Below are 19042 nucleotides of genomic sequence, written 5' to 3' on the forward strand. Positions count from 1 at the left end.
GGGGGAGGGGGAGGGGGAGGGAGAGGGAGAGGGAGAGGGAGAGGGAGAGAGAGAGAGAGAGAGAGAGGGAGAGAGAGGGAAGGTGGCACTCACTCTGACTCTGCTCCCCCCGACTGTCAACATTTAACATTGGTTGTATGGAAATAGGAGATTTGCTTCTCTAGACATGGGTAGTTGTTGTCAGCGAGGGAGGCCATGGCCCTCCCCTGCTAGGAAATAACAACCTGAGCAGTGTTCTATGCTCGTAGTGAAAGGCCAACTAGCGATCTTTTTTTTGAGTGGTAAACCAAAGCTTTATTGCAAAATAGCAGCTCGGTTTACAGGAATAACAAACTTGTCATGGGGTATACCCAGCCACAAATGATGACCAGCATCTAACGAAGTAGAAAATTTAGCTAAATTGTGTGCATCAACATTCGTAGTACGACTTTCAAAAATGAAATCACGCTTGTACAATCATTAAGGAGCCAACCAGCGATCCTCGGTGAAAGATCGAGGATGTCGCCTAGAGGGGGGTGAATAGGCGCTTTAAAATAATTACGGTTTAGGCTTGAACAAATGCGGAATAAAACTAGTGGTTAATTTGTCAAGCACAAAACCTACAACAACTAGGCTCACCTATGTGCACCAACAACTTATGCTAAGAAAGATAAGCAACTATGTGATATCAAGATATATGACAAAGAACAATATGACTATCACAAAGTAAAGTGCATAAGTAAAGGGGCTCGGGTAAGAGATAACCGAGGCACGCGGAGAAGACGATGTATCCCGAAGTTCACACCCTTGCGGATGCTAATCTCCGTTTGGAGTGGTGTGGACGCACAATGCTCCCCAAGAAGCCACTAGGGCCACCGTAATCTCCTCATGCCCTCGCACAATGCAAGATGTCGTGATTCCACTAAGGGACCCTTGAGGGCGGTCACCGAAACCCGTACAAATGGCGACCCTTGGGGCGGTCACCGAACCCGTACACTTTGGCAACCCTTGGGGGCGGTCACCGGTACCTGTCAAATTGCTCGGGGCGATCTCCACAACCTAATTGGAGACCTCGACGCTTGCTCGGGGCGATCTCCACAACCTAGATCTCCTCTCTCTTTTCCCTCAAAAACTAGCAAGAATCCATGGAGGGATTGAGAGTTAGCTAGCTCGAAGAAGGTCAACAATGGGGGAAGAACACGAGCTCAAAAGATTAGGTTCATTGGGGAAGAAGACCCCCTTTTATAGGACCTCCCGAATCCAACCGTTATGTGCTCAGGTCGTGCACAAGCGGTACTACCGCTTGGAGGAGCGGTACTACCGCTTAGCACGGTCAAAACAGCCCAAACGAGAGAGAAAACACGAGATTTTGGTCCGGGGCGGTACTACCGCTTAGGAGCCACGGTAGTACTGCTCTGGAGCGGTAGTAAAAAATTACATCCGCTCTAGTCGCGGTAGTACCGCTGCAGCCTTTACCAAAACAGCCACAACTTTTGCAAACGGACTCCGAATTCAACGAAACCAAGTTTGTTGGAAAGCTAACGACATGGGCTAACACAATATTGATAGAAATATGAAGAATAAGAAAATGAGAAAAGTTCCATAAGAAAATGGTGAGAACCCTTCATCGGATAAGACCGGTAAAACCTCCAACACCGAAAACATCATAGAAGACGCATGCGAACTCCATTTTCGATGAACTCAAGCTTGTCATAAAGATGACCATAAGCTCTAAGACTCACAGAGATAACCAAACAAGAACCAAGAAACATGATGCAAGGATGCAATGGTTTGAGCTCTCTACTAACGATACGATCAAGCTACCAACTTGAGAGCCCCCCTTGATAGTATGGCAAACGATCCTATAACTCGGTCTCCCAACTACCACCACAAGATCGGTAAAATAGAAAACCTATCAAGGGAAAACCTTTTCCTTGCACATGGTCCACTTGAGCTAGATGAAGATGATCTTGAGTCCCTCAAGTTGGACCACCTTTCTTGATTGTGTTGGCTCGATGAAGACTAGATGATTGCTCCCCCATAGTTCACTAGGGTGAGCCACTCTTCGGCACATCTTCACAAGTCCATTGACACCACAATGGATGGCAAGATTCAAGCACTTGATCTCTTCGTGATGCTCCACTTGAACTTGCACACGGCAATCTTGATGACGATCACCACTTGATGTCATCCTTTCCATGGGTGGTATGATATCTTCCTCTTGACGCAAGCCCATGGATACGTACCTAACCCCACATACAACTCTCACATAGACCATGGGTTAGTACATAAAGTGTAATGGACAATGCTTACCATACCATGGGATCACTTGATCCCTCTCGGTACATCTTCTACGCTTTGTGAGTTGATCAACTTGATTCACTCTTGACTTAGTCTTGATCAACCTTGAATCTTTGCAACTCTCTTCATTTGGATGATGTCTTGAAGGTAAACATGAATGATCACACAACCTTCTTCTTCAAGACATGCTTGCAATAAGCTCAACACTCGCATGACCAATCTTTGGATAATTCCTGAATAGCACCTTGGTCAACTCAAAAACTCCTTGAAACCAACACATGGACTTCAAGAAAAGCCTATGGACAAATCCTTCAAATACAACTCAAGACAACCATTAGTCCATAGAGATTGTCATCAATTGACAAAACCAAACATGGGGGCACCGCATGTTCTTTCAATCTCCCCCATTTTGGTAATTGATGACAATCACTTTCAAGAGAGTTTATATAAGGAATTATGCATCACCATGCAATGCAACAACTAATAGTGTATGCAAATGAGATGCAAATGCTAAGGAACAAAAACAAAGCAAGAAGAGATAACTCTCTAAACTTCTTCACAAAACTCTCTGAAACTTCTCCCCCATTGGCATCGATTGCCAAAATGGGCGAAAATCTAAGAAGGCCAATATAAATTGTGGTCCTCCATAAATTGTGTATTTCTCAACAAGAGAGAGGAATGCAATACACATATCGAACTGCCAATACTTGGAGAAAGACAAACTATATTGATGCCCAAAGATTGCAACAGAAAGATATGCCACAAAGACATAACAAAGAGAGACACAAGCAATCAGAAGATACCAATTGAAGCAAGCAATCAACGGATATCAATTGAACCAACTAGACCAATGATCCTACATGCCACAAGAATAAAGATATTATGAAAAGCGCAAAGGAGTGTTCTAAAGAAACTAGAGAAGCTCCCCATGATTTGTGCACACATAAGAATTTTTGTATTTTAATACAAAGTGCACAAAATAGGATCATAGCTCCCCCAAAATCAATAGAAACTCACATCCGGTGCAAGTGAGCATATAGGAAACAAAGCCTAGCGCTTGCAACAAGCACATGGTTGAGCAACATGTAAAAGAGGCAACTTAAGAATAGGCTCAACCAAAATGATGTGTGTGAGTCATGGCGAAGCACTTGAGAAGACTAAGATTAGGATGAGCATTAAGCATCAACATAGTCTTGAAAGAATGAGGCACACTGTGCAAGGCCTATCATTTTCACACACAACTGGCAAATGGGTTCACAAGCTTACTAATAAGCAAAAGAGAACCTATGCTTGTGACAACCCGTGGTGAAGATAGACGAGGGGAGGCTCATCAAGACGAGGGATACCAATTAAGATGGCAAAAACCTCGTAAAGATAAGCAAGAGGAAAATAATCTTCACCACACAAGAGTGCAACAAGATGCAACGATAGAGGACACACACTCAAGGCAAAAGCTTTCACGGAGCCACCAAAGAAATAACATAAGAAAGACAAGGTGGACGTGAAAGAAAAGATATCAACTAGAGATGTAATTTCTCTCAAGTGTATAAGGTTCTATGTAGACGAAATCATGATGATATATATATCTACAAAGAAGGATGTACACCCGAAATAGTTACAACACGAAGGAACAAGATATCCACATGGAAGTCATAAATATACCAATAAGATATTTGCTTGAAAGCATAGCACTTGGCTAGATATGGTCTTATTGTATATAAATGAAGTCCAAACACACATCCATCAAAAGCATCACAACTAGCAACAAGAGATCATCGTTGGGATGCTTTGAGAAAGGAAACAAGTATCACAAGATATGAAATGAATATCATGCCAAGATGCAATCTACACAAGGTTGAATGCAAGAGGAGAAAGCATGAATAGATACTTGTTACTGAGATATCATTGGAAGGATGTAGTAGATACCAATTGAAGGTAGATAGTAGTTCATTGATCATCCTTGCTTGACTCCAATATGCACATGGTGAAAACACCTTCCTTGTGAGTGAGCCGAGCATCCAATGCATCTTCAAATGTTCCTAGAAGAACAACACAAACTAAACGGTACCCAAACTCATCGGGACCAAAAAGTTAGAAACACCAATACATAGGACAAACTCCACATAAATATGTGCATATAGATATGAAAATGAATTTCATGCACATCTCATCCAAATTGAGACTAGGTGAAGTTTCCCCTATATATTGAGTCAACGAAAGAAAGCATGCCAAATAGAATACATGAAGTAAATATGCATGCTCAAAACTTTCGAGAACCGATACCAAAAGACAAAGAAATGCCAAGTGAAAAGGATACCAAATGGAGAAATCATCACTTGGAAGATATCATTAAAGATACATCAAGGAATGAGATATCCATTGATACACACTAAATTAAAGATGTCAAATTCCCAAAGAGAGGATGGTTCCAAACAAACCAAGCTCCCAACAAAGTTTCATGATGGCACAAGGTACCAAAAGAAAACGGCTTGCCTTCAACCAACACACACTTGATAAGGATCACAAGAAGAGTGTTCTAAAGAAAATAGGATAGATCCCCCACGAGTTGTGCATTATAAAGAATTACAAAATGCACAAGGTGGGATCACCACTTTCACTATATCTAGAAAACACTAGACAAGAACAAGAAATTAACAAGATCCACAAGTGGTATGGAATACAACGGGAGTTGACACAAACCTTGGCAAGAAAAAAGGCAAATAAAAACAAAAGCCAATGTAAAGATGATCAATTAAATTCTACCACACATAAGTGATTACCAATTATCAAAAGACAAGAAGTATTTGGAAATAATTCCCGGTGGTAGATAGCAAGGATATCCGACATCATCTTCACTCCAAACAAAAAGCAAATTGCAACTTGTAGAGCTAACATGCCACCTAGGAACAAGATAATTTACAATATCAATTATAGGTGACAATATCTCAAATGTACACATATTCTAGGCTTGTAATATGCACATAGCATATTACTCCCCCATAATGTGATACCAATGAAGAAAACTTAACAAGAGGCAATAAGAGAATCCAACGCGAGATAATCAATGAAATTTTTAGAATTTGAATTTCTCATGAGAGATATACCACCTAGCGACTAGATAATCTTGAAATATCAATACTAGATGGTATTACTCATGTGCACACATTTATAGGATTGTGAGGTGCACAAAGCACACCACTCCCCATAATGGATATTCCATTAATCTCCCACAAGAGCCAACTAAGAAATAAACAAGATGCACTAAGGCTCAACGAACGACACACAAGTACATGATGTGCAAACCAACATACACAAAGGCAATTTGGAGACACATCATATACAAACACATGCAAGGAACAAAACCAAAACATGCAAAGGGGCAAGTAACTTTCAATGTAAACAATTTAAGTACAAGTTACCGCAAGGAGGCACATTGGATATAAGATATAAACTTGACAACCCAATTGACTTGGCTTGAGACAACAAGAAAGATGAAGTCCCCTTAATTCTTCATAATGTAGCCAAGTCTCCAATGACCTCCAACAACACCTATTGATCAAGTTTGGGTTTGTTGGTCCCCGACCAAGTTGGGTCCTAAGAGGTTAGTCACAATAGGTTTGGCTACCCAAATGGTTCTTTTCTTGACACCACTTTGAGTACCAACAAACTTGGCAAACACATTGCCAACCTTATCCTTACCAAGAGAATAGATATCATCAATAATAATTGGGTTGGATAAGTTACCACTAGTGCATGAAGAAGCGACGTGACCTTTCTCACGGCATAAGTAGCAACGTCTACTCTTCACTTTCTTCTCACTTGGTTTTTCAATTTGAGAAGCAATAACTTGAGTCTTCTTGGGAAGAGGCCTTTCTTTAACTTGATGTTGAGCATGAGATTGAACTTGTGCCCTCTTCCCTTGTTGCTTGACACTAATGGCCTTCTTCTTCAATGGGCAAGATCTAACATGATGCCCTTCGACTTTGCACTTGAAGCAAACAATCTTGGCCGAATTCTTGACTTGTTCTTGGCCCTTCTTCTTGTTCAACTTGGACTTCTTCTTCTTGTTGGAGTTGAATCCAAGTCCACCTTTGTCATTGGGGGATTTTTGCACACTCAAGATATTGTTGAGTGTGGCCTTCCCTTCATGACACTTTTCCAAGTCTTTCTTCAAAGAAGTGACTTGGGCCTTGAGCTCTTTGATTTCCTCTACATGGTTAGTCTCAACACAAGTACTAGAGGAAGTATAAGCTTCATCGTTAGAGCAACAAGGCAAGGAAAGCAATTCATCACAAGATGTACCAACATTGTGAGTAGATGAATTACAAGGACTAGCACATGGCAATATACTATTTTGACTAGAAGTAGTGCTAGTATCCACATGAGGCTCACTAGATGTTACCTTAGCAATCATGGCCTCATGAGCTATCTTTAGCACACTATGGGATACTAGAACATCATCATGAGAGCTTGAGAGCTTTTCATGACTTTCTTCCAATTTCCCATAATTGCAAGATAGCACCTCAAGTTGAGCCTGTAGCTCAACATTCTCCTTCAAAATGGATGCTTCACAAGTAATAGAATTAGTAGCACAAGCATCATCATTAACAACAAGAGGAGAAGGCAACTTGGCAAGCTCTTTTAAATAAGAAGCTTCAAGTTGAGCATGAGACTCGGTGAGTTTGATGAGCTCACCCTTGATGACCCTTGAGCCATTTTCAAGGTGCTCAAAATCCTCAAGGAGTCTAGCATGAGCAACTTCAAGCTTAGCATTTTTAGTTTCAAAAATATTGGCCACCTCAAGAGCTCTATCAGTAGATTCCTTCACCCTAGACAATTCTAGAGCAAAAGTCTCCTCAAGAGATTCCTTGGTGGTTTGTTCATGTTCAAGAGCTTGATATAGCTCCGCGATCTCATTTGCGTAATCACGCCCATGAGCTTCCATTTTCTCAATGGTGACCTCATGCTCCTCGAGATGAGATTCCAACTCCTCAATATATTTCTTGCCCTCAATGGCAATGGACATAATTTCCATGAAGTTGGAACGAGCAATTTTATTTTTATGAAGATCTTTAAAAATCATCTCCCCCTTAGTTTTTAAGGAGGCAACATTATCATTCTCTTCATCATTATCCTCATCATCATTAGCATCAACATCATCATCAAGAGACATATTGGGGTACAAAGTAGGAGATACCTTTGATGCCTTAGCCATAAGGCAAAAAGCAATAGATGATGATGTAGGATCCCTTGAGGCACCATTAAACACCACATCTTGTTCCATGGAGTGTTCGGTTTCCTCTACATTGTTAGCACAATAATTCGAGGAAATAGATGCATTTTTACCATGGCAACAAGACATAGCAAGCATATCATCATGCGATTTAGTCAAGCAATTTCTACATGATATGCAAGGACTATCAACACAAGCATGTGAAACATTTGGAGTGCTCGAAGTGTTAAAGCCCAAAGAAGGAGCATTGCAATAATATAGTGATGAAGGATCATCCACAGTAAGCATACTATCATCATTGCAATGACCAACACTACTCACCATATCATTTCCTTGTGGCAAACCACATGTAGGTGAAGTAGAAGAAGTTGAGAAGACTATACGACCGGAGGTGGAGGGAGAACAATCATCCCCACAAATATTGGACACACCATATTTATCTTGAATCTTTGTCCATAATTCATGAGCATCCCGGAACGACATGAGTTCAAATATAACTACATTGCTCAAAGCATCAAAAAGCACATTAGAAGCTTGAGCATTGAGATAAGAGTTTTTCTCATCCTCTAAAGATAATCTTTGGGGATCCTTTGGAGGAGAAAAACCCATATCTAAAATTCGCTCTAAATTTGGGTCCATGACCCTAAATAGATTAAGCATGCGAATTACCCAAACATCAAAATTTGTGCCATTGAAACTAAGAGTGTCAGAGAATCCTAATCCTCTAGTCGACATCTTTACTCTCTAGGCGGTAAAGCCTAATAAAGAGAGACGAGGCTCTGATACCAATTGAAAGATTGAGGATGTCGCCTAGAGGAGGGTGAATAGGCGCTTTAAAATAATTATGGTTTAGGCTTGAACAAATGCGGAATAAAACTAGTGGTTAATTTGTCAAGCACAAAACCTACAACAACTAGGCTCACCTATGTGCACCAACAACTTATGCTAAGAAAGATAAGCAACTATGTGATAGCAAGATATATGACAAAGAACAATATGACTATCATAAATAAAGTGCATAAGTAAAGGGGCTCGGGTAAGAGATAACCGAGGCACGCGGAGACGATGATGTATCCCGAAGTTCACACCCTTGCGGATGCTAATCTCCGTTTGGAGCGGTGTGGACGCACAATGCTCCCCAAGAAGCCACTAGGGCCACCGTAATCTCCTCACGCCCTCGCACAATGCAAGATGTCGTGATTCCACTAAGGGACCCGTGAGGGCGGTCAGCGAACCCGTACAAATGGCGACCCTTGGGGGCGGTCACCGAACTCGTACACTTTGGCAACCCTTGGGGGCGGTCACCGGTACCCGTCAAATTGCTCGGGGCGATCTCGACAACCTAATTGGAGACCCCGACGCTTGCCCGGAGCTTTACACCATAATGATTGAGCTCCGAACACCACCAACCGTCTAGGGCACCAAGGCACCCAAGAGGAACAAGCTCTAGGGTGCCCAAACACCCAAGAGTAATAAGCTTCTCAAACTTCACTTCCACGTTTCACCGTGGAGAACTCAAACCGATGCACCAAATGCAATGGCAAGGGCACACGGAGTGCCCAAGTCCTTCTCTCCCAAATCCCACCAAAGCAACTAATGCCAGGGAGGAAAATGAGAGGAAGAACGAAAGAAGAACACGAAGAACTCCAAGATCTAGATCCAAGGGGTTCCCCTCACTTAGAGGAGAAAGTGACTGGTGGAAACGTGGATCTAGATCTCCTCTCTCTTTTCCCTCAAAAACTAGCAAGAATCCATGGAGGGATTGAGAGTTAGCAAGCTCGAAGAAGGTCAACAATGGGGGAAGAACACGAGCTCAAAAGATTAGGTTCATTGGGGAAGAAGACCCCCTTTTATAGGACCTCCCGAATCCAACCGTTATGTGCTCAGGTCGTGCACAAGCGGTACTACCGCTTGGAGGAGCGGTACTACCGCTTAGCACGGTCAAAACAGCCCAAACGAGAGAGAAAACACGAGATTTTGGTCCGGGGCGGTACTACCGCTTAGGAGCCACGGTAGTACTGCTCTGGAGCAGTACTACCGCTCAGGAGCAGCAGTAGTACCGCTCTGGAGGGGTAGTAAAAAATTACATCCGCTCTAGTCGCGGTAGTACCGCTGCAGCCTTTACCAAAACAGCCACAACTTTTGCAAACGGACTCCGAATTCAATGAAACCAAGTTTGTTGGAAAGCTAACGACATGGGCTAACACAATATTTATAGAAATATCAAGAATAAGAAAATGAGAAAAGTCCCATAAGAAAATGGTGAGAACCCTTCATCGGATAAGACCGGTAAAACCTCCAACACCGAAAACATCATAGAAGACGCATGCGAACTCCGTTTTCGATGAACTCAAGCTTGTCATAAAGAAGACCATAAGCTCTAAGACTCATAGAGATAACCAAACAAGAACCAAGAAACATGATGCAAGGATGCAATGGTTTGAGCTCTCTACTAACGATACGATCAAGCTACCAACTTGAGAGCCCCCCTTGATAGTACGGCAAACGGTCCTATAACTCGGTCTCCCAACTACCACCACAAGACCGGTAAAATAGAAAACCTATCAAGGGAAAACCTTTTCCTTGCACATGGTCCACTTGAGCTAGATGAAGATGATCTTGAGTCCCTCAAGTTGGACCACCTTTCTTGATTGCGTTGGCTCGATGAAGACTAGATGATTGCTCCCCCATAGTTCACTATGGGTGAGCCACTCTTCGACACATCTTCACAAGTCCATTGACACCACAATGGATGGCAAGATTCAAGCACTTGATCTCTTTCTGATGCTCCACTTGAACTTGCACACGGCAATCTTGATGACGATCACCACTTGATGTCATTCTTTCCATGGGTTGTATGATATCTTCCTCTTGACGTAAGCCCATGGATACGTACCTAACCCCACATACAACTCTCACATAGACCATGGGTTAGTACATAAAGTGTAATGGACAATGCTTACCATACCATGGGATCACTTGATCCCTCTCGGTACATCTTCTACGCTTTGTGAGTTGATCAACTTGATTCACTCTTGACTTAGTCTTGATCAACCTTGAATCTTTGTAACTCTCTTCATTTGGATGATGTCTTGAAGGTAAACATGAATGATCACACAACCTTCTTCTTCAAGACATGCTTGCAATAAGCTCAACACTCGCATGACCAATCTTTGGATAATTTCTTAATAGCACCTTGGTCAACTCAAAAACTCCTTGAAACCAACACATGGACTTCAAGAAAAGCCTATGGACAAATCCTTCAAATACAACTCAAGACAACCATTAGTCCATAGAGATTGTCATCAATTGACAAAACCAAACATGGGGGCACCGCATGTTCTTTACTCGGGACGAGCAATTGATGGGATCGAGAGGACACTCGTGTAAATGGGCCAGCCCACGAAGGGGGGGGGGGCGTTGCTACCGTTTACGGGCGCACAGGGGAGGTCTCCATCCTTGAGACCTTGACTAGTGATTTCGGCCTTAAAAACACAAGATGAATCATCACACCTTAATGGAATTCGAGTGGCTCCATTGGCACCACCAGTAAGCCCCTTGCTCTTTGCGAATGGCAGCCTACTGTTTGTCAAAGGCAGTTGTAATGGAGCAAGTGAGGATTGTAATGGAGAAAATGAATTGTCCTCACTGGTGGATAGTTATTGTAATGCCTCTTGGCCAGAGAATTAACTTGGCAAAATCTTCAGTTTTCTTCAACAAGGGATGTCCCAATATACTGAAGTCTGAGGTAATGAATGCGCTAAATATTGCCAACGAATCCCTCTCTGAGAGATATTTGGGTATGCCTATTAATGTTGGAAATAACAAGAACAGAGTTTTTAAGTTCTTAAAGAATAGAGTGTGGAGCAAGGTTAAAGATTGGATAGAAAAACTCTATCTTCGGAAGGGAAGGAAGTTTTAATTAAGTCAATTGCCCAGGTTGTGCCTGTTTATTCGATGTCCCGTTTCAAGCTACCACGGGGCTTATGTGAGCATATCAATACACTCATTCGTAAATTTTGGTGGGGCAGCAAAGAGTAAAAGAGAAATCCAAGTTGGGTCAGTACAATGGGGGGCTAGGGTTCTGTGACATAGAACTCTTCAACCTAGCTCTTCTGGCCAGGCAAGCATGGCGTCTGCTGAAGGAGCCGGAATCCCTAAGTGCACGAGTATTGAAAGCAAAATACCGTAGCACCACATATTTTTGCGTGCAGAGTTGGGTGCGACCCCGTCCTACATCCGGAGATCCATTCTAGAAGGACGAGATGTTCTTGTTCAAGGCCTCATTCGTCGTATTGGTGATGGGCAATCCACCCACATATGGCAGCAGAACTGGCTACCGAGACCGTTCAACATGAGGCCAATAGTGAGTAGGGTGCTGAACCCACCGCACCTAGTTTGACACCTCATTCTACCAGGTGAGAATGGAACCAAGCTATGATAGAGGAGGTGTTCTTACCCACTGATGCGAATACCATCCTCTTTATACCCTTATGCACGAGACATATTGAGGACTTCTAGGACTGGGTACATGAGAAGAATGGAGTCTTTTCAGTTCGGTCTGCATATCGAATGCTCACTGAAACAAAATTGCGAAGAGAAGCTTGGCTTGAGGGCTGATCAAATTCCTCTAATACAGAAGGTGAGCAACGGGCATGGTCAAAGTTGTGGAAGGTGGATGTCCCCTCAAAAGTCAGAAATTTCTTATGGAGGCTTGCTCAAAACTCCATGCCCACTACCGATCTGCTACATGATAGGAATATGTCGACGACCACCACCTATGGACTATGTGGAGCAGAGGATTCTTGGCAACACTCGCTTCTCCATTGCAGTGCAACACGGTGTGTATGGGCCTTGAAGGATCAAGATCTTGTTGAAGCTCTAAACAACTCCAATGAACCAGATGCAAAGAGATGGATCTTTGCACTTATGGATCTGTTGTCCACAACGGAATTCACCCAAGTAGTGGTGACCCTGTGGTTGATTTGGTACGCGAGAAGGCAGGCGCTGCATGAAAATATATTTCAAAGCCCCTTATCAACTCATAATTTCATCATGAAATACCTGAGGGAACTAAATGATTGCAAGCCCAAGCAAGAGGTTCGGACTGCTGCCGTCCGCCCAGTCACCTAGCCGTACGTGATGGATCCCTCCAACGTCTGGAGTTGCAAAACTGAGGGTTGATGGAGCTGTCTCGAGGGACCAAGGCAAAGGGACTTTTAGTGCCGTTTGCAGGAACTCGGATGACATGTTTCTAGGAGCTTCAGCAATAAAATGCAGAGGAATTTCTGACCCAACGATATTAGAGGCTCTAGCTTGCCGGGAAGCTCTTGCGGTAGCAGCGGATCTTCAACTAACATATATTGTTATTGCATCGGATTGCCAAGGTGTAGTTTCGTGATATCAAGAACCAAACTGGAGGGGCGTACCGAAGTATAGTCAAGGCAATTATAGAGACAGCTAGAAATTTCCAGCAATACTCCTTTATTTTTGAGGGGCGAGAGACTAATATCAAGGCACACAGCCTCGTTAAGTATGCTTTTGGTCTGGAGCTCGAGCGCCATTTGTGGCTTATAAACCCATATGGATTGTATTCCTATGAACATTATTACTCAATAAAGCAAGCGTGTCTAGATTAGAAAAAAGGACTAGTGATTTCGGCCGGACGTGTCTGTACATTCGCCGGCTCGGGTCGGTCCAGGTCCAGCCACCGCACTCCTCTCGCCCCATACTTGTCTTAAAAAAAACACTCCTCTCGCCCCATTCGGCCATACCCTACCATCCGCCGCTTTCCTTCCCGTGGCCTCCCCCGCCGCGGCGGCGGCCGCCGCCGCCCGGGCAAACAGCCTCTCCCGCATCTTCTCCTCTCCCTCGCCGCCAAGAGTCAAACAACCCAAACGCAATCGCAAGACCAAGCGCGCGCCAACGCCCTCCTCCGCCCTTCCGATCCACTCCTCTCGCCTCGTACCCCACCATTCGCCCCCCTTCCCATGGCCTACCCCGCCGCGGCCGCCGCCGCGGCCACTGCCTCCAGCTTGTCAAACGGCCTCTCCAGCATCTTCTCCCCCTCCCCGCCAACCGTAAAACCACCCAAAGCCGAGCCCGACGCGGACCAGATCCTCCGGAAGCCCCTTCGCGGTGTCCTCAAGGCCTTCATCAGGCAGCGGGACCCTGATAAGCTGGTCTCCATGTTCGTCCAAGCTTCGTCAGCATCGCCGCGCTTCGGCGACCGGCACGACCTGTACGATGCAGCGGTGAGCCGCCTCACTTCCTTCGGCCGCCCAGACGGCATCCAGGCCATCATCGACGCGCAGAAGCCCTTCCTCGAGACCTCAACCGCGGAATTCGCCGCGCGCCTCATCTGCCTCTACGGCCGTGCCTCCATGCCATCCCAAGCGGCCGCAACCTTCCATCAACTTCCCGCGCGGCATAAGTCCACGAGGACATTCAACGCCGTCCTTGCCGCGTACGCCGAGGCCGGAGATCTTGACGGGCTCGCTGTTGCATTCCAGGACATCCCAGCCACTCACCCCTCCATTGTTCCCGACGTGTACTCTTACAACGCACTCATCCGCACATTCTGCCAGAAGTCCGACCTCTCAGCGGCTCTTGATGCTGTTCATCTCATGAAGAAGCACGGTGTTTCACCTGACATTATTACTTTCAACTCGCTCTTGGATGGGTTTCACAACAGTGGCCGTAATGAGGAAACCGAGGCAGTATGGGAAATGATTAAGGAGAGGAATTTGGAGCCAGACGCAAAATGCTACAATGCAAAGCTGCGGGGTTTGGTTGCAGAAGGTAAGATTGATGATGCAGCTGCTGTGCTTGAGAGGTTGGAGAAGGACGGGCCAAAACCCAATATAGTATCCTACAATGAATTGATTCGAGGATATTGCCAAGCAGCGAGGTTCCAGGAGGCCAAGAAGGTGTATGATAATTTGATGAAGAATGAGTGTGCCCCAAATAAGGTGACATAAGAGACTCTCGTGCCACACCTTCTGCAGGCTGGAGAGCTGGATTGTGCACTGAGGTGCTGTTATGAAATCTTTGCTAGTAAAAGGTGTTGTGGAGTCAACTGGGGTGTGCTGCAGGATGTAGTGAATGCATTGGTAGATGCATCGAGGTTGGTGGAGGCCACCAAGCTTGTTGAGCTCGACTGGAAGAAGTACTACCATCGGAAGGGTTTGAGGATGCCACCTAGTGCTGGACCTGATGAGGAAGAATCAATATCAGGAGAAAAGGAGTGTGAAAGTGGAAGATAAGACTGAAAAATAAAATTCATAGGTCAGTCTTTTTACTGATGTAAGCCAAATTTCACCATGACCTGTTTTACTCTATTTCTTCTGTTGGCATGATAGAACAAAAAAATGCTAGTTAAAGTAGTGGTTAAACTAGTTTAATATGGTATTGGTTAAGCTTGCCCTGTCTGGTACTCAGCCTTTATTCTTATCTGCAATGCCTTGCTTGTGCTTATATACCTCGTTGCATCAAACTAGATTATCCTAGCTAATCAAGTTCATGAGCCACACAGTTAGTTCACGCGCACAATGCACAAAAGAGACCCTACCAAACTCCCTACAAGCATCAAAACAGTCGTCGATAATGAGTGCCGCTATAGATGGAGAACCATATCCATTGTTCATACATTCCACCAGTTGCAAGTAATCCGATTGGACAATAAGGTGGTGAATTCTGAAGCCCCGAGCAAGCACAAGGCCTCGTTTCAATGCCAGAGCCTCAGCAGTGTGAGCGTCCACCACAGGACCGAGGAAGAAATTCTCGGCCACCACTAGCACACTGGCGGCATCGCGGATCACAGCGCCGCTGGTGCTGGACCCCTCTTCATGGATGAAAGAAGCATTACACCCATTAACAGTGACTTGTTGGGCGAGCAAATAGCTACGCCACGTGTGCCCCACAGAAAAAAGAGAAAAAGGAGAGAAAAAAACGCGCTGGGAAAAAAGGAAGCGCTCATTGTCTATCCTGTTGGCCTACGCGTCGTATGCTCATTTGCTGTTGCTCAACCGAGAGAGTATCCTTTTCTTGTTCTCACACGCATCCTCCTCCCTTCCTCCCCAAAGTGGCGGCTGCTGCCGGCACCTCATCTAGTCTTCTCTGGCGCCGGCCACCGGAGAAATTTTCCTCTTGATCCGCTTCTCCCTCGGCATTCTCCTCTTGGCGACTACGTGGACACCTGCTGCTCCTTGCAAGGCATGGCGTTGCTACTCCCCTACGGCCCCTCATCAATGCAGCAAGGTGTGGTGCTGCTTGTCCAACCTGAGCTGAGTAGCTCCCCCCACCCCCCGCGCGCGCGTGCACCCCATGGACCCCGCTGCTGCTCCGTCCATCACTCCCTCCAACCCAGGCTCTTCTACAGCCCGAACTGGCACTCACTCTGACTCTGCAGGTATATTCTTGTGTGTTGGCGATGATTGATCTATGGATTTGTAAACTTTTATGTGATGATAATGATTGACCATATATCAGTAGTGGTTGTATGGAAATAGGAGGATTTGCTTCTCGAGACATGGGTGGTTGTTGTCGGCGAGGGGCGTCGTGGCCCTCCGCTGCTCGTTGACGAGCAGCAGAAAGCCACTTCCTCATTCCCACTTCCCATGGAGGATCATGACTAGCTTCTGTTTGATTTCACCTCGCTCGTTTTGTAGCCTGCTTGTGCACAAATGTACTGATGTGTGTCTTCCTCAGGTTGCTTTGGGTTCGCGCGTGTGCTAGCACTGACCAGTGGTTGTTGGTTTCTCCAGCGCTGTCGCCTTTGTCTCTATTTGATTATCTTCAGATATGGTGGTTCATCCTCCGCGCCTGTCCTTGTACAATATTTCTGGCATGGTGTTATTTTGTTGGCTTCCTCTGCTTGTGTTCCCTTGCTGCCTGCGTGTAATAGTGGCATGGAGCCTTAGCTTTAACTGACTAGCTAAGTCAGTTAGAAAATCGGAGAGATCTTCTATTGAGTAATATGTCCTTGTCCCTTCAGATATATGGCACACATTTTATTTCAAAAGCAGAATTGATTGATTGAGGAGCTGCAGACTATCAGTTTGTATATGCTTTCAGCGTCGAAAATAATTTAGCCACCTTTATGCTTTTTTTGCTTAGGTGATCCCTGCCATGATAATGAATTTGCATAAGAATGTACTGTTTTCTCCAATTTGCCACGTCTATTGGATGGGTAGATATCTTGCTAGATTTTCTTAAGATTCGGGAGCCCAAGAGCAATGTACTGTTTTCTCCAATTTGGAAATGAAGTATGCTGTGGGGAGTGGATGTACTACAAACTGATCTAAAATAAAGAAAGAGCAATTATTGGGTGACAATGAGATTCATGACGGAGACTCCGTGCAAATTGTCTTTCCTTTCCATTTGTTTCTTATTCTTGTCATCTGATGTAGATAAATAGATTATATGCTTTTGTGCTGATTTTTTTTTTCTCTCGAGAAAACACAAAAGAGCTTGCGTTTCTTTGTGTTGAAAAGAGGGGCAAATAGTTACAATCCTCCTAGGAGGCGGCTACATCTCTGGATGGAAGTCAATGAACGTCCCAGGTTTGCGGGATGATAGCTCTAAGGCCTAACGCGCCAGCGGCAGCCCAAAGGGCGGCCTCCTCCTTGATCTTCACGAGCAGCACAGCAACCGAGGGGCGGCCATGGTTGAAATGTGCTGAATTAACGTGGAAGGTCGAGATGACTGCACCTACATAACTGTTTTTTTTGTTATGTTTGTTAATGTATGGATGCCTGACCCTAAATATGTTTGGTTAAAATGCTTTAATATGAGAAAGTTGGTCTGAAAATTTGAGGTCGTATTCTATTTTACAGGATACTGGTTGCATAGCTGATTCAGTTGCATTAGTCAGAACAAGTGCTTGTATCATCTTATATTTTAGGTTACTCGTATTGCATATTTATTGATGTGGTGCAGGCTCGTACGCTAGATTTTATTTCAAGTGTATACATTCTTTTTTTAACAAGAGGGTATGTATTCTGGACACAATCTATCCATCTAGGTTTTATATTTGACAATTTGAGTTATGAGCAATTGTCTCATTTATATTGTTCTTTTCACTCTCCATGCACATATTTTATTTAATTTGTCAGGATCATTGTTGTCCTGAAATTTACTGTGAGCTTTGTCGTCTTGTCAGGTAATCACGCTGATTGCATGAGATGTTGAAGTGGCATGCGTCTGTGTGCTATGTTGTCGAGGTAATAAACTGCACACCTCCAAGATTTATCTATGGCCTAATTTTCATCCGGTCAGAAAGCAACAGAACCTTGCATTTTTTTTGAATCTGTAAACAAATGTAACCTAAACTTGCATCATTTTCCTGTGTGGATCAAATGTGCGTGCTCAAGCTTTAGACTCTTAAGTAACACAGAAGAAACATACTAATAACCTTGTTAAGTTAATTCTACTTACTATGCATGCCTTGTGACCATCAAGTTATGGTTGGTCTTGTGGTGAGTGCAGCCTGTTGTACACTTGGCTCAGGAGATAGCAGCCATTGGGCAAGTTGTACGAGAGAACTGCATTTGCTTTGGTTGTACATGGGTAGATTTGTTCAATACTTGTGTATCTTCTCTCAATTTCTGGTTAGGTACACACACTGCTAGCTTGTAAGGATTTCAATTTGGGACTTCATACTGCACATGAACTCGAGAGCAAACCATGTGCTAAGGCTAGGCTGTCAAGGTAGTGGAAAAATAGTGAGAGATGTGCTAAGGCCAGGCCTTCCTTTTCTGTTAGACTTAATGATCATAATCCTTTGTTTGTTAGTGGTAAAGGGCTCAAGCAGGGGGACCCTCTTTCGCCCATATTATTTAACTTGGTGGCTGATGTGTTCTCTAAGATTCTGCAAAAAGCTGCTCTTAAAAAGAATATTTCTGGGGTTCTCCCCCATGTGATTTCTGGGGGGATTATCAGTCTGCAATATGCTGACGATACCTTGCTGTTTTTGGAGCCTACTTCAAATAATGCTATAAATGGTAAGTGGCTTCTCTCTTGTTTTGAGGGTTTGTCTGGTATGAAGATTAACTTCAACAAATGTGATTTGCTAACTGTTAATGTGGAGGAAGAGATTGCTAAGAGTTTGGCCCAGATTTTTTGCTGCAAGAAAGGGGATTTCCCTTTGAAATATTTGGGGGTTCCCTTACATTTTGCTAAGCTTAGAAGAGAAGATATCCAGCCTATTATTTATAAAATTATCAAAAGAATTTGTGGATGGAAAGGGAGGCTGCTTAGCTATGAAGCTAAGTTGGTGCTTGTTCGTACTTGCATTCCTAGCATCCCTACATATCTTATGTCCATTATTAAATTTCCTAAGTGGGCAATTAAAGCTATTACCTCCCAGATGGCTCACTTTTCGTAGGGGAATATGGGGGACATTCATAAATATCACTTGGCCAATTGGGGACTTGTGTCCCAGAGGAAACAATATGGTGACCTGGGAGTTCCTAACTTGAGAAAACCTGGGAGGCCTCTTGGGCTAGAAGGTATTTTGCTGTTTGGGGG

The 19042-nt window shown here is 44.1% G+C and overlaps 2 pseudogenes; both read left to right on the forward strand.

Annotated features, from left to right (window-relative positions):
• LOC119277303 overlaps window positions 1–16620 on the forward strand; it is a 19436-nt pseudogene extending 2816 nt beyond the window's left edge.
• Window positions 13270–19020, forward strand: LOC119277304 (annotated as a pseudogene).
• The last annotated feature ends 22 nt before the right edge of the window (window positions 19021–19042 follow it).

Source organism: Triticum dicoccoides, chromosome 3B (genome assembly GCF_002162155.2).
Source record: "Triticum dicoccoides isolate Atlit2015 ecotype Zavitan chromosome 3B, WEW_v2.0, whole genome shotgun sequence".
NCBI lineage: Eukaryota > Viridiplantae > Streptophyta > Magnoliopsida > Poales > Poaceae > Triticum > Triticum dicoccoides.